Here is a 24,647-nt window from a genome sequence, read left to right on the forward strand (position 1 = left end):
CTTCTGCAGATGCTGTTCCTGTCTGTCTGTGTACGTGTGCGCCTGTCCAACATGCTTGCTTGTTTCTGTAGATACAGTAGATTATGTTGCAAGCATGTTGGTTTCCAGGCGTGTTGGTGCAGAATAGCATACTCCAAGTCTCAACTGATAAACAGCGGTCTAAATCGTCAATACAGCTGTAAATGGAGTAAAACCGAACAGTCGGGACACTTTGACAGAGGTGGAGATACTGTTCAAATGCCCTCATCTCTTCTTTCTAATGGAGGATCATACAGTGAAGTCTTTTTTTTACCACTCACAGGAATGCTCATAGTTAACCAAGTATTCACTCAGATTTATTAATTTTATTTAATATTTCATCAGGAATGTCAAAAAGAATAAAACATATTTTTCAAACTAAACAAAACCAAAGTAAATCATGAAAATATGGCTATAGACAGCAGCACATTGCTAGATCTAGCCTAATTATCCTCATTGTTTTGCACAGAGATCAAGATGCCTATGACACATATCAGATCTCGTTCCCTTTTCTTTCTAAAGACTGTAGATTGCTATGGGGATATTGTTCTGAAAATGAGCCTGGCGTAACAAAACAGTGATAAATTGCTAAATTTTTACAGGCAACAAACCCGAACAAACCACACTACATTCAAAGCATGAGTATATGTTTCATCCACCAGCATAGTATAAAAAAACGGAGGTGCGTTTAACCACATTCACCATGGCTGCCTATGCAGCACCATGCGAGTGGCCATCACTTTAGTGCTAACTTCTCGTAGGCTTATGAAAGCATCTTTCAAATGTCAATTGCTATAAGGTGACTCTCTCCTTTGCTTACCTCTGCAGCTAGGCATGATAAATCACCATGTGACCGACCTCATGTATAAAAGCAGCAATCAACAACGATGATGCATCTTGTAAGAGCTTATACTCATAGCACTGCTGGCTCTGCCCTGACCTGAAAACCCATGCGCCTTCTCTCTTTCTGTCTCCACAGAGAAAAGACGGGGTGGAGAACTGAGATGCAATGATTATGTCAATTGTCATGAATGAGTGTAATCAAGATAGAGAACACTAAGAAGATTATTTATGGTAATTCTTTATACCAATTCTATATCATTTTCATCAAGCTGCGTCAATTAAATAGACTTGATAGATCTGACACAGTGCTTCAACCTGATGTCGAAAATAGTCATCCATGAGGGAAGAAATATCCTAAAAATAGACGTTTATGTGTACACAAACCATCGCTAATTCCCAGTACACTTGTGCTATGCAGGCTATTGTTTGAAGTTAGACGCAATCCATTGAATCTTTCATCGTGGGTCAATGAGCGAGGTTACAGTAATTATCACAAACTGTGCCAACATATGATCAAAAACGCCTCATGAAATAAAAACAAGGCATGGCATTATTTCTACAATTTCAGTATCTATAACCTATGTTGCCGTCTACCTCATCTTCATAAAAAGGCTGTTTTCACCTCCAGCTTGAGGTCTACCAGCTCCAAACTGGTCCACCAACTTGAGACCCCCTGCATCGTACTGCTAGTTTCCAAAGCAAAAGGCAAGAGAGTAGATAACAGATCATTCTGACTGTTCCCTTTCACGCTGAACGAAATCCCCTGAGAGATTTTATACCCAGAGAAGATGAAAAATGGAGGGGTAGTTCCATTATTGATAGAAGTCCCAGGCAGTCATAGAAATGAATGCTAATGGTGTCCTAAGCCGGGCTTTACAGAGATTAATCCGATTTAAGAAATGAACATTTTATTATATGGCACAAAGTGCTGGCCCTGATCTGAACTGAGTCACAGCCTGAGAAAGACAAAATTACAAAGGAGTGTGGGAAGGGAACATGGGTATACAGTCTGTCACTTTGCAAGACCCTGGCACCTCATTGCAATGGTACCGTTTTCCAGCTGACAAGTTCATTAATTTCTGACAGGGTTGCTTGGAATGATTTTCAATAGATAAGCCAGACAACAACGGCTGGAAAAATTGGACATAAAACAGACGTCTGTGGTAGCAACATTATCAAATGAAGTCTGGCTTTGTGTGAGCAGCAGGAAGTCCCTGTTGGTCCCTCTGCTGCACCTGCTCTAAGGCTATTTCCCACTGTTGAGGAGGACTAACTGGGACACACTGGGGATACCACTGTTGTCACTCTGGCATAGTGAAATAAACAAGCACAGAGCACCAGACTTTCCCAGTAAATCAACCCTCTTTAAACTAATTTCCCCTCCACTTGATTGGATCATTGTACTGTCTATGACATCCCAAACATACAAAAGTTTGAGGAGTGCTAAATGGGGAGGAGGAATAGACTCTCTCCATATTGGCATTAATCACTCTGCACCAGTTGCCAACAAACAACTGTAATCTTCAGGATGCGTAGGGAGGATTTATCATGCTAAACCCTCTGACAGGGCAAAAACATAAAATGAGCAGTTTAATTTGTCTCCCCAAGGTGATGTCACTCCATCATGTGGATGGGCTTTCTTTCAAAGGGTGGAAAAATGTTCACCACGTTTCTCACTTTCACCAGTGAGACATACAATTAACAATATCGTATTCACACTTTTACCACCAACACTGGTTTATTGCTAACATGACAGACATCTGTTATCGAGTTCACAAGCTATCATGTTTAAAACGACTGACATGAAATTGCACACATATGTATTTGTACTAATCTTGTTCGGATGAATGCTTATCCAATATTAACATTTTAATCCTAGTGCTTTTGATTCTGATCCTGATAACTGAGAGAAGCAAGATGTCAGCAGATAATCAATGCATGATTAGCCTATGAAATCTGCACATGATGTAGAACAACAAATGCTGTTGTTTATTATGAAAGTTAAACTCTGTTGCTACCTCAACACATTGTAAGCCTGTGATTCTTATGATTTTAGATGACAGAATTCATGAGTACTGTAGCATGTCAATGTAGTATTTTTAAATGTGGCCACATGTATGCATGACTTCAGAAAATCGTTGTATTTTTAAAATGTATTTTATTTTTGCTTGTGAAATAATGGTCTGCAATGCAACTTACTAATGCAACCCACCTAATGCAAGCTCTTGTGAGTCATAAGAGTAGAGCACTTGCCCCTGTATGAAAGGTGTCAGTTGTTGCATTGTTGCATTATGAAAGGAGTATATCCAACAGACTAGTGGCTCAGATATTCACACTATGAACTACAACCTCCGTGTCTTCACCAGCCGAGTAGAGGGAGACTCAACAGTGGAGCGAAGACGACCGATTTTAATTTCAGCACCACCTATGAAGGACAGCTCCCTCCCGGCAAATTCAGTGAAGCTACAATGAAAAGGCAGTGAACAAGTGTCTTCTGTGTATAAACCATGGAAAGAAAATGCCTGGCTGTTTAGGAAAGAAGTCAGAGATGCAAATCTAAAAGGAAATCTCAAAGAAATGTTAGTATAATTTTTGATTATACTAACTAAACATACAGATAAACACTGTGGTAGGTTCTCTCACACACTGAATGAACTGAGCGTATGGATGTATGTAGGTAGGCCTATATAAATGTATAGATGTATGGAAGGATAGAAGATGGATGGATGGAAGATGGATGGATCAATGATGGATGGATGGATGGACAGCATGTGTTCAACATGTCTCGATGTGAATGGCCAAGCCACTCTACAAACTAAGCATTCACGATGCTTCCTTTTACAAATGCTTCTGTTTTTCTATTTTGAAGAATAGACAACTAACTGATTTTTTTCTAAGATGGGTGCTCGCGCACTCAACTCAAGGACGCGCACTGACACGCAGGCAGATCCACGCGGGCGCGCATATCGTTTCCTTATCTTCCAAATCAGCCCATGATTAGAGATCTTTTAGTTAGAGGCCACAATATCGGCGAGGGTGAAGTCTAGAAATTACTGTGTCCTGATTTAGTTTGTGTCATCAAAGGGGGGGTGGGGGTGGGGGGGGGAATCACATTTGAACATCAAACAGCAAGACAAGGCTGGAAGAGTAATAGTTATGTTATAGGGACAATGGTGGCAATTAGCCCAACATTTTTTTTTTTACACCACAAACACTCACTTACTTTTTCACGAAGAGGTTGAGGTCTGCAGGATATCTGGTTTAGACGGAGAATGATCCCTCTTCAGCTCCCTCCCCAAAAACTGCATCGAAAATACATCCGCAATTCTCAAGCGATTTTGCAGAATCCGTGGTGATACTTTCTTGACAAACACATTGTGCTCCCATTCTCAAAACGATGCGGTATGTAATCCATCCATCAGTCTGGATGATATGCTATTACTCTCACACTGGTGATATCAATGTATCCATTGTTTCCTATTTTTCAAGACGCAAATAATACGGAGGCACCCACAAGTGCCATTGTTGAAACTACTCTCCCGATGCAAAGCGATACCCACTGTGTTCTTAGCAAGGCATATTTCTATTGCTGGGTCCCCAATTCTCTTAGAATAATGAGTTAGGCGAATGCTGATTAACACAGTTTTTCTTAGATCTGAATGAAATGTTAAAAAATGAACATCTCCAGAACGTGCAGAGCAAGGAAAACCTCGTGTAGTCAATTTCCAGGTGGATAAATCCCGAAAAAGCCGTCATCAGATTGTATGGCAGAGCACCATCCATACATTGAGGGCAGAATAGGGTTATTTTAACGTCCCGCTCGCTCTCGTTTTCAAATGTAACTTTCTTCAAGTCCCTATTTCTTCATAGTCACCAACCCCGCTGAATCTGATTAGATTTCACCTCACAACCCAGTGCGGATTTCAAGATGCTTATTTCTCTTTTTCCTCCTGGTTATGTCGATGAATGAAGTCCCGCAGTTTAGCGAATGAATGAAATCTTCGGATGGTTATCCTATAGAATGGAGAATTGAAAAAGTTATCGGGATTAAACTATCTGTCGTCTCTCAGATTTCTCCGTCGATTTTTGAGAGGAAAAAATGTTTTAATGTGGGAGCGATGCAACACCGAAGAGGGAAAAATCCAGCAGGTATCCTCAAGAAACCTCTAAAAGCCCCATCAGAAATACAGACAGTGGCTTAAAGTGTGAGTAGCCTTCGCTGTAGACCAAAAGCCCGATTCTTACATTTTTTTTTTCGTGCCAAGGCTTGATCTCACCGTGTCTGGACGGGAGTTAGTTCACCAAAGGCAGTCATCACTTCTGCGCTCTCGCTCCATCTATGTATGCATATAGGCAATTCAAACCTCGACTATCCATTGATATGGCATAGGATAGGAGATTGCTTTAAGGGATATTATCCACAGCGAGCTGATCGTCCGAGCCCTTTCTTCTTTTCTTCTTCTCTTCTTCTCCCAGCCGCAATGTGTTTAAGATGGTTCAAAAGTGATCACAAATCACCCGGTTCCAGTAACGCACAGGCTACATCCATCGGTGCGCTTTACCTCAGTGCGCTCGGCATTTACGCACCCAAATAAAACGCACGGCGCAGCACGGACGGACACGGAATTGATAAGTGCATGAGGGAGCCATCATGTAGGTTACCTCCCACTGACAAGCTGTTCCCTCCAAATAAGACAGTTTGTAATCCGCCAGTCACTGCTGGTGGATCGGCGCTGCCATCAGCCGCAGGACTGTTGCAGTGGGGAGGAATTAAATATATATTTATATATTTTACCTCCCTTTCAGCCTTGATATCGCTGTGTTTTGACTTCTGGGGCTCCTAAAATTCTCGTTCCCCACTGCATTTCGACCATGCACCACGTCTCGGCTGAAAGAGTGACATTTATCTGATTCTTTACCATCGTCCTTATCATTCATTGGTCAGTGGCATTAACAGGGGGTAGCAAATGCAGAATATTGTTTGTGCGCGGGCATGTGCCCGTAGCGTGTGTGTGTGTGTGTGTGTGTGAGTGTGTGTGTGTGTGTGTGTGTGTGTGTGTGTGTGTGTGTGTGTGTGAGAAAGAGAGAGAGAGAGAGAGAAAGATTCCTCCCAAGTGTCTCTTGCAAATGGGACACGACTGCCACCTACCGACTTCCCTCGCCTGTGTGCTGTATAGTGTGATAGTGGCCTCGGGCTGACTGTCGCATAGGAGCGCTCTGTGCTCTCCTGTGACATAAAAAATACACCACGTTTTGGTTATATATATATTTTCATATTTCAATATGCTGTAGGCTACGATATAAACTGTCGACCTGCCTGTCTGCTTTACCTGTAACCACAGACAGCCACTAAATTGATTGAATGTATGGCTCATGGGGAAAACATAATATTGTGACAGTTTGACAGTTCAGAAAACAGTTGAATGTCTATTGATGAGTATAAAACCCTCTTTGATGCTGTCAGGCTTCAGTACTTTGGACTCCATTTATAAATGCTGGCTCTGTGTTATGAATTATAAAAAACACGGTGCAGAATTTTAGCATGGGAGGCTGACAGGGGAGACTTCAGGTCTCCAGAAAGATTAGTGCTTGTGAAGCATATATCTCAGGGAACTTGCTGTACCACACACATTATGCTAAACTCATTCATAATATACTAAAATGTACACGTATACTGGGACCGAAAAAAAAATCCAAAATAGAAGAAGATGAATCCAGATAGATTGAGGATTACATCTCCCATTTGGGGAGATTATGCATTCCTAAACCATGTGATAGTAGATGTGAGAAAACATTCGAATGCCAGACCAGGAATCTGTCCATCTAACTGTCAGCATCTGATCTCATTTCCCTCGGTGCTGAAGGCGTTGCATCATTCATCTGTCTTCATAACTGTCGACCTGCCTGTCTGTGTGTCTGGCATATGGCGGTACAGAGCACCGCCCTCTTGCTTTCCAGTCGAAGGAGACATCATTAAATGACTCCCTCTTGCACTCCATTCTTCTCACCTCCCGTTTTCTCAGCCTCTGACCACGCAAGCAAATTAAACCCATTAGTGTGCAAGCCCACTTTGCTCACCAAGACAGCAAAGGAACTTTTTAATATACCACCCTTTCCGATCGATGGTAAATCCATGCCGTCCACCTGTATTTCTGAGTTCATAGTTTGAGTGCTCTTCCATAATATGTGCCATGTTGGTGTATGACAGCCTTGCCTAATGGTTTGGATTTAAAGCTTTTCATTTTACCTCCAGCTGGGAATCTCTGGTGACCACTCCTTACTACTTAAGATCTTATTGGCTCTGTGGGAGCCATCACTGAAGGCCATACCCTTTATCTTGATTTATGTAGCTTTTGGGACCACAAAATCTTTGGTGATGGAAACACCTGCTACTTCAAAGTGAAGCTTCGGGATATTCATAGACTGCCGCCCTGGAATCCAGCACCGTGTTTGCTGTATAGACACGCTCGTTTGCCCATTGTGAAATGCACTATTGTGCATCTCCTCATGTGGTCGCATGGATACATAAAGGTCTTTGGGTTGTAAACAGGAGTCCTGCACACTATTGAAGCATGTTAGTAAAGATCATGCTGCCCTTGGAGAACGTTAAAGAGGTCTTGTGCTGCCACTGTAAACAATGTGACCTTGTCCTTTCAAAGGGCAAGACACATACTCATGGGGCCAGTTATTCCTGAAGTGGCATGGACAAAAAAAAACTTCAGTATAGATCAGTGGTTCTCAACGTGGGGTCCGGGGACCACCAGGGGTCCTTGACAGGGTTCCAGGGGGTCACCAGCAAATTGATCAATTGTTAAACTTCAGCATTATTTCATTTACCAGAAGTTAACTTTGTTTATTAGAGAATATAGAAGAATGACTATTAGGATCATAGTTTCACTGTTATCTCTCTACCTACAATACAGATAGTCATGGAATTCTGGATCTCAGATTTGGGTTCGAGAGACAAAATCTCATCAAATGGGTGTCCATGGCCCTAATGTGTACTGAATTAGGGGTCCTTGATATGAAAAAGGCTGAGAATCACTGGTATAGATTATTGGCTATGCTTCCAGCACCCTGCTCAAAAGAGGATTGCCTTGATATTGACAATGCGAATTACTGACACACAAGTGGATTAAGACTGATGGTGCAGGCTGGAAACGATCATTTTTCATCACACCATGCTCTTTATTATCCTGTTACAGAGACCACCCAGAAAAGATGGTGTTTTGACAGAAGAGAGGAAGAAGCAGCAAAGTGGCATTCAGAGACGGCTTAAGGCACATAGATCTCTTCCTTTCCCTGGGAGTATTATGTTGTCAGGGCCTGAATAATACATGTGTTGGGATGCAATTAGATAATGTAATAATCATGTTGGGTATGCCATGTAGGTCTCATCCAGTGATCAAAAGGAATACACCACACTCAAGACTAGGCTACTCAGCGTTGCTATTTGCTCTGCCAAGATCCACTTTTAGCTGAGAAAGAGAAAAATAAAACAGAAAAAAGAAGTTATTGAAACATCCTGAAGCATATGTGTTCACAAAGAGAAGGATTAAAGGAGATAAATGCAAAGCCCCTTGTAGTGCATGCGTCATTATAATGATGACAGCGATACCATGTTGCAGGGAACATACGGCTTTGCGTATCAGGTGTCACTGGTGATGATGTGATATGATCATTGTGGTTTGATCTTGAGAACGTTAGTTACTCTCTCTGATGGAAGGATTTCTGTCAAATTGTATTGCAATTCTTCTCAAGACTTTTGCATCTCAAAAGTTGGGTATTGGGTATTTTTAGAACTTGATCATTATTTGTATACAACACACACTCTCCCTGTCTTATGCTCTCCAGAAACACAGCTAAATTTACCTGCACAGAGATTGAATGTGAGCTACATCCAATAGAGGAGAGAAGGGAGTGATGTGACACGCTGTGCACAATTGCATCACCTACACTTGCCCCTTTTAAAAGGAGGCTCTGAATACATTAGTCATGCGCGTTGTTTATTTTTGAGATTTGACATTCATTATTGATGCTGTTGTTTCGAAGGGTATGGGACATCACTGCTGATATCCTGCGGGGCTCAGAAGCAATGCAATAATGTAGTCAGGTGTGCGAGAGGCAAGTCTGCCGGTGTGTGAATGTGTCACTCGTCTCTCCCCTCTATTCCGCTCTATCAGGCCTGGTGCCACCTGAGGTTGCACACTGTAGTACGCTTGTCTTTCTCTCTCTCTGATGTTTGATTCCCCCGTTTTCTTTTCCCCCCGTTTCCACTGTACTCTCAGTAATCACATAATTCAACCACGGAATTAGTTTGCAAGAAATAGCTTGCAGAGTCAATGAGAGAAATTCCACAAACACCTTCAGTAGCGACGTTTCTGAGATTCAAAGCAATTCATCAAATTTCACGGACTTGATAATTAGGTGCATCAATGTGTTTGCCATCCTATTTAATCTCCACTTTGATCCACACTAATCTCTAACTGTACTTGTTATCCAAGGCTTCCTTTGGCCCAAAGGACTTGTGATCGAAGAACAAATTCTTAGTTTCCATTCTAGGCCACTTTTGGCTTGATTTCTCCATTTAACCCCTGCATCTGGGGTAAATTTGAATAATTCAAAGCATGCTTCACCCTAATAACATTTTCTAAGTTGCTTCAACTGAACAATATGATGGTAAAGGAGACTAGATGACTGGCTTGGTTAGTGGATATTGGCTGCAGCCCAGAGCAAGAAATATCGAGAGATGAGAAGGCCCACACTCACTGAAGGATGAATCAATAGATGATCATAATCAGTATATCACTTATCATATCATGGAAAATCATCATTTGACAGTGGCGTACTTTGAAAGGTGAATACATAGGCTACTAGTATTAGTAACACATGTGAATGTAAATCCTGAGCTCACAAATGGTATCTTTTCCAGTTGGATGCCTATTGCTTCTGCCTTGCCAAGCCTATAACTGATTTAGAAAATATCTTGACATGGCAAAGTGACTTGTATTAAATAATGCACATTTTTTTCAGAAATCATAAGAAATGATTTGCGTTTGGGCAAGTGAAATGAACTGAACAAAATTGTATTTTACATTATCTGACAAGCACTTACCGCAGTCTTCTGTATTTTGAAAGATACTGAACACCTTCTCACAGAGGCAATCTGGCATGTGCATTCAGGCATAGTTCCAATGAGGAAAAGTGCACATTTGCACACAGGGCTCTCTCCCACTGTGACAGTGACATTATAAGCTGTATTTAAATTAGCAATGAGGCTTGGCTCACTAGAAATCACAGCAATTAAAGGGAAAAAAAAAATAAACAAAACATGTCATCTTGTATCTCGTCTCAACAGAAATTGTGAAGTTATGACTAACCTCTAAAAATGTATGGCATCGCCTCACCAGCTACCCTTTGGAATGTTCCACCTGAGTTAACTCTACTACCACAGAAGGAAAAGAAAGCCCACTAAATTTAATTCTAGAGGCAATTCCAAGAGAGTTTTCCACGCAAGAGCGACAACAACATTATTGTAATAATAGATATGTATTATAGCCAGTGTCTGGATTCATTTATAGAGAAACTGAAAACTATATGAACAATACTTGAAATGATTAAAGATTAACTGTCTGTTCTAATTCAATCTTCACTCTTGTTGACCAGCATCATTCTAATATTACAGGCAAGACTGTCTCCAAGGAAATTGTATGCATCTCTATGAAATCTCCCATATTCTCCTTCAGTCAGAAGGCATATACTAACTCATTCATTTCCCTCCTGTTTAGATTTCAGATCTGTTGTAATGGTAGTTTCTGTGGATGGTGGTGATAGATTTCAGGTTCAATTTACTTTGGCCTGTATGTAGTGAATATTTTAATGAATTATTTGTTGCAATGCATTGGTACTCTATAAATTGGATTAATGGACCACATGTGCTGTTTAGGCATTTGACCATAAAAAATGACCCACCCTCACCTCCATCTCTCAATAAAGGAAAAAACAAAATAAATAAATGAATAAACAAAGATAAAGACGCAGTGAGACGTGTCTCTGTGCTAGAAGCTCCAGGTTCCACACCATGATGAAATGTATATTATGCAAAATAATCTTCACTCTACTATTTTGATGAAAACAGTATTCAGTATTTGAGAGATTACTGTGCGGATGCGAGAGCTATCCCCGGTGCTTTTACTTCTGCAAATTTGCTTGAAATTATTCACCATCAGCTGTTTCCTTAACCAGCCATTACATTTTTTTTTCTTATAATTCCTAAAGAAGATTTTTAATGTTCAAATACACCCTGCACATTCACATATCTATCTGCCATCCATTCATCTATGGCAGTATCACAGCCAAACAGTTGCATGCATGAATAATTGGCGAGAAAGTTGATGCCTTAAAAAAAAGAAAAGTTTACTCATGGATATTTCTCTTTTATCATATTGACAGAAATATTCTTAGACAGAAAAAAAAAAACCTGAACAGCGCCCTATTCTCTGTAGCAATGCTTTACCACAATAGACTCAGATGTTTCAAGTCAAGCATGACTGGCTGTTTCCTCTGCAGGTGAACAAAAGCCCACAGAATGTGATATGCATGGCAAACCACCAATGGTACCTGCCCATTTTTTAAACTGATATGAGGACTTTCATTCACTCAGCCTATTTCATAAAGAGAATGCATTGTTGACTTTTTAACTATTCCATATGTCAACCATTGCATGCAATTGATAGGTATTAATATAGAATTTAAATAAAATAGAATAAGTACTGCAACAAATTCCCAACAAAGGGTGTCTTTTCCATCTGATAGGTCAATATCAGTATGCTGAACATGCTGAAAAACTGTACACTCTCTAGAATTCTCTATTAATGCACAACCATTAAAGGCTTACTAAGTTTGCTACAGAGAAAATCTTGACTGACAATCAGAGGATAAAGCTTTAAGCATGATATAAACCTTGTAATCCTGTATCATAGCAGATTTAGACATGGTGTAACCTCAGATCCAGCTTGTTTATCTCCTTGACTGTGTCTCTGTTCATGCAAAACAAGCAGTGCTCCAGACAATGGCGTACCTATTCACATGTGAGGCAGGGAGCAGATTTGCAGCATCTGGATGTGACGGGCGATCCTCTCTCTCTCTAATCCTCTGTGTGGTTGTCTTTCTGCTCAGACACGTAGGAAATCGAGTGGGCCATCCATTCACACGGAGCCTGCCATAGGGCAGATAAAAAGAGCGGAACGCAGAGTAAATGGCCACATAATCAATATGAAACATGATAAGGAACGGCACATTTTATTGGCTAGTGTTCACATGCTGTTAGTTAGCAAAAAAATATACTTTTCACTTTCCAGCGAGATGGTTGTGAGGTGATGTGTCAACCACTGATTAGCTCTTAAATTAAGTGTCTCTTCAGGCTGGCATCACAAAAATTGTAAAATGCGTGGGAGGGCGAGAGTCATGATGAGGTACAGAGAGGGAAGTGTGTGATTAGTTGCAATGGCTTCACTTCAGTTGTATGATGTGATTCATACATGCACACCTTGATAGATCAAAACACCAACACCAGATCTGTAAGTGGCATGGTTGATATCATTAATGCTGGATACACTAATCTTGGAGAGGCAACAATACAACATTAAGGATAAGGAGACCAGTCGTGCCTTTATTTGGCCCCAGTAAGGAATCACCTTGAGAGGGTGGAAATAATTGAACACCAAAGAGGTTCACAACTGATTACCTTAATCATCTTCCTCCTAGAAAGGTCATTTTACAGTCTGGTTAACTACTGACAATAAGAAGTCAATGACTGTTAAATGACATTCATAACAAGAGCTGCTTGTGGTGATGTCTAATGGGCAAGGTAACACTATTTTAAAGAGATTAGCTGCAAGATGAGGAATAGAATATGAGGCCAGATGTGACATGGCATGGCAAACTGTAACCATTAAACACACTGGATGACTGGAAAGTGCTTCACCGCTCCTACTCCTGCTGTAGTCACTAAATGGTCACTTCATGATTATACTTTTTAACCATTCTAATACATCTGACAAACTGACAGATAATTTGATGGTTCCTACCAAGTAATTCCACTTAATGTGCAGAAGTAATGCATTTGGTTTGGAATTAGCGTAGCATATGGCTGCTGTCGTCTGAAAACCTTGTAACTCCAATTCTGCCGATTTTCAGGTTTTAACTTCACAAATTTGTGGTTTGGAACTAGCAAAATTTGCTTTTTGGAAGATTTGACTCCTCATTTTGATGGTCACTGCACAAACATGTGCACTGTGACACCCCACAAAAGGACTGTCTGTGATAACACCATTTCATTGCTAATGCAGATCCAGATCTTTGCATAAGTCCACAGCAACAACCCATGTTTGTCATAGGAAAAGAAAAACAGCTTTTTTATTGTCAGAAAGGAAGCTATTCAAGACATCATGATAGTTTTATTGACTATCTCCATATGTTAACTCCAGCTGTGAGTTTGTATATGGCATTTTGCAACAATGCTCTCCATTCAGCAGCTATAACTGCAATTATTACAAGCAACTGACCTTTCTGTTTGTCACTAGTTTACTCACTCAGTAGCTACGCTGGCATGATTGAGCGCACAAAGATTAAAGTGATCAATGTATGGCAGATGTGCCCATATTTTCGTTTTTAATGCTCTTCTTCTGACAATTCTGACAATTCTGTTCTGATACAGTATGACTATCCATCTGTAATATAGGCCTACTGAATTATTACCTCAAATAAAATGCAAACTGCAAACATACATTTCCCTTAATTTGTAGTTTTCTTTACAGAATTTCAGCTTTTATCCATAAATAGTATTATCCTGTTTGTACTTGCACTTCAAGCCCACAGGGCATCAGTTATAGCGTGTGAGAAACACTGAAAATACTGTACTTGATGCATGTCATTCACAAGAAAACACACCACTCACTGTCACCGCTCACAGGCATACAATCAATCTTCCCTACTCACTGATTATGCAGTCAAATGTGATTGCACTGCTCTGTTATCAGCTATGTTCTCACATCATCTTCACGAGGGATCAAAGATCAAAACAATATTACAGTTCAGGCTAGCAGTGTGAGAAAATAGGAAAATGAAATACTTTAGGCGTATCTTTTTCCCCAGGCTTCCTGCAATACATGTTGACACTTAATCCAAACACACATGCAATCCAGACTTTCAGTTGAGTTTATCATTCTGTGTATACATTACTTTTGCAAACGGACAATCAATATGATAAATTGGAGCCAATACTTATTGCTATGTAAAGATTGCGTTAAGGCATTTCTCTGTTAGCATCAGTTTAAGAGCTGCTTCACTGCACCAGAAAAAGCTGCTGGCAAAAAGACACTTGATCTCTGCCCGCTTGCAGTATAAATAAAAAATCAATATTAAAATATTGCATTTCTGTTTGGAAGAGGAAGAAAGTAGGTCGCGTAAACAGAACCCCATGCCAAAAAAATATTTTTTACCAGTGTGGAGTGAGGACAGACCACACAAAGTGGAAAGTGCAAAGCAAAACTTTGGGCTATATTGAATAACCAACCACTATCCATCAGTCTCAGCTACAGTCTGTTCTCCAGCCTCTGCATCAGAGCTACAAGTCTGCGGTCAAGAGTGGCGCACTATCCATTTACAAAAGAAACACGTGTACCTGAACAACACCCAGCAACCATAGTTTCTACTCTCTACTGGAGATTAGACAGTGATTTGTTGATTATTGGTTAGACTGTCCTTCAGCTTTCATGTGCGCATGAAATGAAATGGGCTGGTATGGTCCTCCAAACAGTGCTTGAACCATCCAGGTTATTTATGCTTTCTATTGATCAATACAGGATGCTTGCCTAAATCATGCATGTCTCAACCACACCATTTGACACCTTCAACTCCTTACTTTTTGTGCATTTAGCATTTCAGCATTTCATTTAGTATGGTTCAATAACCAGACAGTACAGGCGCACTTCCTTCATCATTGGTGGTACCATCGGTACCACCAATGATGAAGGAAGTGCGCCTGCATAGGGGGCCCTATGCAAAATCTTGTTTGGGGGGCCCCCCGCTATTTCAAGCACTCATGAATACACATCAGATCTGCATCGACACAAATCCATATGCATATAAATCAGACCGAATGCTGCATTTTTCACATAAAAAACTTCTTTTAATTTCAGGAACTTAGTTGCATTGTTAAGACATCAAAATCAAAACAAACATGCAAATTGTAAATACTGAACAAATAAAATGTTTTTTTTTCAAAAACAGAATACTTTGAATAAATTATAAACTTATGAAGATGATGATGGACCTGGTGTCCCCTGACAAGCAGAGAGGTCTGGCTGTGCTGAGGCTGGTCCTCCAAAGTATTTCAGAAGTGCTCCTGCAGACACATAAACATGGTGGTCAGATGCGGTTCAGTAATACCATGATACCATAGATCACGTTAGCTGGCCTAGCCAGCTCTGAAAACAAAATGCGTGTTACTAGGGTTAGCAAGCTAGCTAGGTCTAGATAGCTGGCTCGTATTATAGGTAGTAAACCTACATAGCTAACGTTATAGCTATCCAGTCAGTTCAGGTAACTTTACACCGATCGCTGACTGGTAGAAATACATTGCCCATAAAAACAGGTTATACGTTTAATTAATATGTATAACCTCTGCTCTGCAAGCGTTGTTTTTCCTCTGCTTTCTTCAGTTTTCTTTTTTCATTTCCCGATACGTCCTTTTGGACGCCATAGTATCGGTGAGATACTGGAATAGTAATCTGTCCGAAGGCCATCAACAACATAGTACGTCAATACGTGAGAATCTGATGCTGACTTTGAAATCGGTTTGCTTGTAAGGCAAAGAGCTCTCGAAATAATAACTGCTTTTTGATCTATCTAGCATACAATAAATTCATTTTATTTTGCGACTTTCTTGACTTGCAAAATTATACTTACTTTTATTATACTTTTAAATTGACAAAACATCATATGTGTAATTCATGGCACAATTCAAACGGGATCAAACAATTATTTGTCTCTCGCCATTGACTACCGTACATATTTTTTCCGAAATAAGGTCCCGTGGGGGACAGTGGAAGGGGAGGGACTTAGGCTCTCTATATTTGAGGAGGACAAAAATACGGTGGCGCAACGGGGCCCCCTAGTGGTCGCGGGGGCCCTACGCAGCTGCGTAGTCCGCGTATAGCAAGAAACGGCTCTTTGGTTATTTGATGTGAGTTTGTTTAACATGGCACGGCTTCCCGGTTGGGTGGGGTTCAGGTTTTTAAGCACTGTGATTGGTTCGAAGGTCCAAACACTGCCCAGCCGGCAAAGTTGGTGTAAAAACTAACCAAACCAGTTGTTTAAGCCACCAAATTTTGACTGCTCTGTATTTATTTTTTCAGAACCGGAACGCGCGTTCCGTCATCAGATTCATTCCCGGTTTGCCGTTCCAGTGCGTTCTGGCCCCATGACACCCTCTCACTCTGTTTATAGAGTAGATAGAGCGGCCCACCGGGAATTCTCCCGGTAGTCCGATGGCCAGTCCATCCCTGAATGTATTGCAATGCGTAGTGCTATTAGAAATGATGGTTGCTATAAGCATCACAAACCGCGCATCCAGTTCAAAGAGAAAACCTTTCCACAAGCATCAACTCGACCAGTTCGTTCTTCACTCTTTTAAATTGTGAAAAAGATCTCTCTTTTCAGCCTACCTTTTCTTAGCAGCTCCTCCGGTGAATGGGTTTTCTCTTACCGCACAAAATGCTTGAACTGGACAAATTCAAATGTGATGGGGGGGGGGGTTCTCTTTCTTTTTTAGTATCAAAGGTTAATTTTGGCCGCGTATGCATTCCCCCCAGAGAGTAGGCCTAATATATAAAGAAAATATGACAAAGCTTATGAAGGTATAATTGTGATTTGAATGTGTGGTGCCCCCCCCCAACAAGGCAAATTGGCAGGTGCCCCCGGGCACTCGCCCGATGTGATATATGGATAATCCGGCCCAGGGTACCGTTTAAACCTTATTAGTTAGATGGGGTATATAATTTATGGTTAAGGTTTCGAAATGTTCCCTTATGTAATAAGCCTTATGTAGTTAACTATTATGATTACCAGCTTCGTGATTTTGGGCAGGAAAATCTTATACTATAGTGACAAATGCGTTTTGTTCATCTGCATCAAATGTAATGCCACATAATCCCCTATGGATTCTGTAAAGACTCCCAGGATGAAACACAAAGTAACACTTTGTGACTTGAGCACCAGAGCATGGGAAGGGAAATGTCCATTTACTTGTGTGTCTCTTATATCAGATTGCCTCAATTTGAACTCTTTCGCATTTAGTCATTTATTTTGTGAATTGTTTTGTGCCAGCGCTAAATGACTTCCCTTCTGTCACTAATTCCCTTGTGTTTTTTTGTGGCGAAATGATATTGTGACGCTATGTGAATATATGAATAATTGGGCCAAAATGTAAAATGGTTATGGTAGGATACTGAAGAATTCAGTGTATGTTAGTTTGCAATGTGTGACAGGAATTCAGTCACAGACAAATAATCATGTTAGCCCACTCCACGCTTTGCTAACAGTGTCCTCAACTGCACTTATGTTGGTAGTGTGTGCTTGCCTGTTTGAACAACAGCATGGAGAGACGGAGGGAGAGACGGAGGGAGAGAGAAGAGAGACGACAGAGCAGCAGAGACAAAGACATACAGGGATGAGAGAAAGATAAAAATCGCAGAGAGACAAATGATCTTGTTCTCCCTGGCTAGAATGTTTCTTAATTAACAAGGCTCGGCATTCTACGACAAACAACAAAACCACATACTGGAGGCAGAATTCTGCTCTATATTGCATCTAACTGGGAGAGCTTAGACAGCCCCTGTGTGGATAGCATTGTGCAAAAGCCCCGAGACACCAGTGATAAGCTTTTTTCCAAACTCTCTGCCAGCAATTTAAGCCTTGCCCTTTGCCATAATCCTTCCCAGTCTCACTTTTGGCTGACATGCAGAAGAGTATCCACCCTAACTCAAGTTTCCAAACTGTGGCCTGCTGATAGCGTTCTGGAAGCCAAACAGCGATGGCAACTGAGCCACCACCAAATTAAGAAAAGTGTAACTCTTATATAGCTGTTCCAAAACATGCCTTGATTAGTATTTTGAGGCACATAAATGCTGCAGTGACACACTCAAGTTCAAAAAGTGTTGAAACATGCATGGTTTCAGAACACCACTAATTGAGGGCTGTGGAACACTAAACCGCTAACTCTGTCACCTTCTGTAAGAGACTCAGAACTCTTATCTGTAATGCTGTAGACACTTTTCCCAGTTTGTTACTCTTTACATCTAATTGCGGCACTGTACATCCCCACAAAGAGAGTGCACTAATTTGTTGTTGGCCTTCCTCCTGACATTTCTCCATCCTCTTTTTTTAATGTTGAATTTCATGGTTCTCTGTGGGTTGAGAAAATTCTATGACCCTTGGGCTCATGAAACGCTTTTAAAATCCCAGTGGAAAAAACTCAAAAATGAATGGTGATCAAGCTAAAAACAAGGTTGTTTTTCTTAGTTTCATGAAAAGTGTAAATTTTGGAGCTACAAGGGTACGGTTCATGGCCATAAAGAGAGAGTACTCATTTGTTGTTGGCCTTCCTCCTGAACTTTCTCCATCCTCTTTTATCCTCCATCCTCCATTTTAACTCACAAATTCTAAATATCAGGGCAGATATTGTAACTGCAAAGCCTCTGAACATATTTCCAATAGTAATAATAAACTAGAAGGGCACTCGGAGAGCGCAGACCTCCGCCAAGGTTCGTGCTATTATTGCTTGTTCATGAGTCGGATCCGGATCCGCTCCAAAATGTAATGGGTTCTTCCTTGGCCCATGCTACACCCTTCCACGAAGTTTCATGAAAATCGGGCCAGTAGTTTTTCCGTAATCCTGCTAACAGACAAACAAACAAACAAACGGCACCGAAAACATAACCTCCTTGGTGGAGGTAACTAGAAGGGCACTCGGAGAGCGCAGACCTCCGCCAAGGTTCGTGCTAATCTAAATTTGGGTTGGATTGTAGGGAAGATGGAAAGGGAAAATGGATGAGCATGAGGATGATTTCTACCTATTCATGGGTAGTGCATTGGTTTCCCAGGAGACGCATCTTTTGTGTTTCAGAGAATTTGAATGCTATTTGCTATTTGCATTCACCTGCAACCATGTGTTCTCCCCTTTGTTGCATTGATCATCAGGAAACAATTCAAAAATATTATTGCGCGAGACAGTAGACACATTTCTAACAGTGTAATGCTTCATTGTTCTGAGTCTGGCCAGTGCTTAAACCTCAACTATCCTCCATAACAACGTTGAAAATTGTCTTCTGCCAGTTCTTTCTTTCAAACAGAAATGTATGCATGTGTAACAATGTGCTCACTGGCTGGCACTTCATGGAACACACACACGCATTCACACGAACACACACACACACACACACTTTATTCTTTAATCGTTGTTGGCAGCAATTCTATGTCCATGTTTTATGAGAAAGGTCAACCATTGCAGGCCCCAGAGTACATGTGCAAAACTGCGATGCTGTAGGAAATATAAGAAATCCCTCTCTTAGTGAAATATTTTGTCTGCTAGAGCTGTCCATGATCTGAGGAGGCCTACTACTCCTGAAAATATAGAGATCAAGTTCTCACTCCTGCTGAAAAAGCCCTTTTGACTATGAGTCACAACACATCACTTTTGATATCTTTTTCTTTGTCTCCCTCTGCAGATTGATAGCCTGGCAAATCTATACTGAGTAAAGTGTGAAATGAATCATAAAAAAAGGCACCACCATGTCCTGAGCCCCGGCGTGTAGCGACTCTACAAGCCTCATCGCCCACTCCACCTTGGAGCCGAGGCCAGAGCTGTTATATGTGAAGAACACAAGTGCCGGCAATGTATGTGTCCTGTTCAGTTCAGTTAGTCAATGACAGTGTCTCTATCAAGGACCATCAAGGACCCGCACTTACATTCACCTGACACCTCTATTTCCCGATTTTTCCTTGTCCAGCCGATTCTTTTCCAGAGAAGAAAGCCACATTCAGTTCTTTCAAATGTTACCAAGAATTCAGCTCAGGGAAGCTGGGGAAGAAAAAAAAAAAATCATAAAAAAAAAAAGAAGAAAAAATGGCACATAAAACCCTGTCTCTAGAACAAGTGCTTCCCCGGTTTCAGACAGTCGGTGTGAAGAGTTGGGTGAAAAAATAAATGACTGTTACTTTGCATCCATCTCTTACTGCTTGGTAGTGCCAAGATGTGTGGCCCAGTGCTCAGCTCTGTGGCCCACGAGACACACTACACATCACACGCACACACACACACCCACACACACACACACACACACACACACACACACAGCTTGAATATGCTTCCTCTGCAGTATGCCCAAATGATCAGAATTACTGTATATACCTCCACTGAATCATTTATAAACCCGTGTGACACTTGTTAGTGATACAGTGCAGGCGCACACACACACACACACACACACACAACACACAAGCACACACACATACCAATTTGCAGTCGTAAGGACATAATATGAAATTTGCCTGTCACATACTTGAATGGAGAATGAGGGGAGGTGCTGAGTAAAGGAGTGAGAACGGTATGCATCAGTTTGGGGAATTTAGCCCGGGAAATGTGATTTCATTGATCTTTTCCACATCACAAAAAAAAGTATAACATGTCATAAAACCTATTAAAAATACATTTTTCTTTGCTGTTATTTTCCTGCTGGTTTTGGTGTATAAATCTTCTCTTATGCCTATAACAAGCTATTTTGTTGCCATACCATATACTAATTATCAGAGTAAACAGAGGTCAAAAAGCAGCGCAGATTTGCCATTGTTCTTGAGTGGCTAATCCAGACAGTGTTTTCACTCAGCCTTTATCTGCAGCACAAAGAAGCCAACTTACTTTGAGAGGAAATAATATAGCCTAAGTCATACTTAAACGTGATGATTAGTGCCGCCCTGAAAGCCTCTAGACTGATTCATGCTAATTATTAACATTGCAACTGTGTGTGTAACATGATAGTCGATGCGACTACGCAACGTCTCCATTCAGTCACGACACATCACCAAGGAAAAAAGCACACAACATTCCTGCTAGATTCACTCATATTTCAAATGCATTGATATTTGTATTGTTAGAAAACAAAAGACACAATAACTGTCTACATACATTTATATTGCCACACACATACATCATTGTATACATATTGAAGCCAATCAGATAGTCAGCTGTGGCTGTAGTGTACACAATGGATTTGGGGAAGTTAACAGTAACAGTTTACTGAAACTACATCAATGAGCAAAATGCAACAATAAATAACAGAAATATGGCAGGTTCCCTAATAGTACTGATTGTATTAATTAAAACAGTTGAAATATATGATATAATATAACATAATATTGCACAGTTATGGCTCAGTAAATCCTTAACCATCTTTGTCCAACATACAGCAATATCATGAACTAAAACAACAGGGATTGAAACAGATATTGTGTCTGAGTGCAGACAAATTAACTTTCTTTGAATGTGTATGATAAATTATTTTCAACATTCCCAGGCTCAAAGGTGTAAAAGCAAATGCAAACAGAACTACATGCAAGGGGCGTATTATATTAGCACACATGGACAATTTCTCAGACTGACAGTAGATGAGTCAAAGCTCTCTCTCTCTCTCTCTCTCTCTCCCACACACACACACACACACACACATACACACACACACAAAGGATCACAAGCATGCATGCTTGAGTAATTATTGTATCCTTAGGAAAGCAAATTTGTTTGATTCTAACTGTTGTCCCACAGCCACAGCTGCAGCCGTGGCTTTTTGAAAGTGAGCAATGAAGTAAGATTTGCCAAGTCACAAGCTGCATCATTTTGCAGCAGAATGCCTGTGGCCAAACCCTTACCATGACCCAGCAGCTTGCAATAACCACGCACCCTCAGTCTTGTCCTGTGTGCACGGACAAGGCTCTGCATTGAGTTCAGTAAGTGTGCATCAAAACTACTCTGAAACTGCAAATGGCAAAATCCAATGAATATTACATTGTCTGGCTGAACCGTGCAATCAATGTCATATCATCATCAGAGCTAGCGCTAATATTAAGTAGTTACTTAGATTAGAATTAGAACTTTCAAACTTTGTGCTCATTTCCCTTATGCACTCTATAGTCTACCTCATTCTGTTGCTTCCTGGCTTATCTATCTTGGAAGATTATGACAGAAATAAAAACTAGACGATCACAATGCTGCCTGTGGCAACACATCATGTTGATTTACATTGCTCGATACTATTCAGAAGCAAATGTATAACTAATATATCTACTGGGTCACAAACAAAACACCTAACCACCTTTCTACACCAAAATGCCTCACAAATACTGCAAATAAAAGTGAATCACATGATCATTTACCTTAACACTTAACTGCCTCACTGAACATTGAGTCTGTCATGCAGGAAATAGATCACACAATGGAACTTTCGTTCAATGACTTAATCATGTTGTATGTGAAAAGTAATGCATTGGACAATGGGAAAATCCTAACGCTGATATAGACACTGCAGTCTGACATAAGAATAAAGGCATGTGCCACAGTGAATGGTCAACACGACATTAAATTATCCTATCCTGAAAGAGAGCATTATGATGACATGGCTTTATAACCATGGCAGCACACTTAGATTTTAGTAATCTATTTGAAAGTACTAGCAAGGAGGTCAAACACTGTTGACATGTCTTCGTGACCTTAGGAGCAATTTATGCTTTAGTATGTAGATACATACTCAGAATCACCTCTCCCCTGAGCTGCACCCAGAATATTGCCAGCACATAGTTGAATTACGTGCTACATTGCCTCTAATTTCTCTCTCTGACTGTCTTTCTGTGTCTCTCTCTCTCCCTCTCACAAACAACGCCTCTGACAATATATAATAGATGTTATGTGCTTCAGTGCTCCTCTCTCTTTCTCTCTCCCTCTCCCTCTCTCTCTCTCTCTCTCTCTCTCTCTCACACACACACACACACACACACACACACACACACAGACGCAAATCCTCAGTGAAAATAGATCATGGATAATAATGGTTTACCTGTAGATACTTATTCATATCCTGAACAGCAGAGTTGGAGAGCCATCCAGCAGATAATCACTGCATGGCCTGGGCTATGGGCAAACACTCTACAGACATCATCCTGAGGGGCCAGAGCCTTGTGTGTAACAGGTAGCGCAAATCGATACCACCAAATGGCAGCTTGCAGATCTCACATAATTAGACAGACACAGGGAGAAGGAGAGTGCTCTATTCACCCAGACAGATGCATTACACCAGTGTTTTGAGGCTGCTCCTTGCCATGTTTCACCAACATTCATTCCCTTCCTATCGACTGGCAAAGCTACTCTCCCTTTACACTCAAAGTGCGGATTGACTGGCAATTGGATTAGGCCCAAAGTATACCGAAACAAAGCAGCTATGAGACCGCAAACAGCGCAGGTGTAGCACAGAATGCTAATGGATGTTATCATCTATTCCATCCTCTCCTTGTATCATCGTAAACTGATTAAGAATCTCCGGGCATACTGGTGGCTCAATGGACTAAAGCACATATCCCATGCTGCATGTCACACCCTCTCTATCTTACCCACCTTTCCTGTCGCTGTTCACTGTATGCTGTCAAATAAAACAGAGATAAACAAGAAAATAATCTCTAAAAAAAGATTGTTTTCATGCCTGCTACAGAATAAGAATCAGCATGGCGTAACCTACAGTACAGTATGTGGAAAGGAAAAAAACATAACTCAATAAAATTCCAAAACCTATATTTATCTGTAAAGAGAAGTGTTCCTCGTATGTCCTTCTCTGGACAGAAGCACACGTGAACTAAGCACTTGTTTTAACAACTAACTTTTCTTTTATCTCTGTTTGACCCAAAATGGTGGAGTCTAATTAGAATGACCATTAACAGGTGGCATAAACTGTGAACTCTTTTCAAAAACATCAAATTAACAAATCAACTCTTGTGAAGTGAATATCACTGCCTGATCCTCCAAGTTGATTGTATTATCCTAATAAAAGGCTACTACTGGAACTACTGCTATTACCACTATTACTATTACTACTACTAACTAACTAATTACTATTATAATATCACCAAGGCTGTACTGTTCTGGGTTAGATTTTTCTGATTTGATCTTGATTTTGATCTCTACCCATCTCTGTCTGTCTTGGACTCTCTCCATCTTGCTCTCTCCTTGTTTCTCTCTGTCATTCCCCTCTCTGTCTCTCTTCTCTCTCTCTCTCTCTGAAAAAGATTCTCTGTGTTACTTGGAGAAAGTGCCAGTGAATATATTTAGGCTTCTGTGCCCTCTTGCCGTCCTTTAATGACCTGTCCATTATGGATGGCGGCCCAATTAAGAGTTCTATTCCTAAGGGCACGGACATACAAGACTCATCTCTCTCTCTCTCTCTCTCTCTCTCTAACCATTTCTTTCTTTCTATGTCACTTTCACTCAGTTTTTTCCCCTCCCACTCACTACAGGACTGTCAGATCTGACAAAGAGGTCTGGTGGTGCGAATGGGCCATTCCGCTGATACAGCATTGGCCCATTCCTGTTTCATATGCAGAGCTAGGTGAGCATTAAATAGATGGATAGATGGTTGGATGGATGTATGGGTGGATAGATGGATGGATGGGTGGATAGATGGTTGGAT

The sequence above is a fragment of the Centroberyx gerrardi genome, chromosome 4 (assembly GCF_048128805.1).
Source record: "Centroberyx gerrardi isolate f3 chromosome 4, fCenGer3.hap1.cur.20231027, whole genome shotgun sequence".
Lineage (NCBI taxonomy): Eukaryota > Metazoa > Chordata > Actinopteri > Beryciformes > Berycidae > Centroberyx > Centroberyx gerrardi.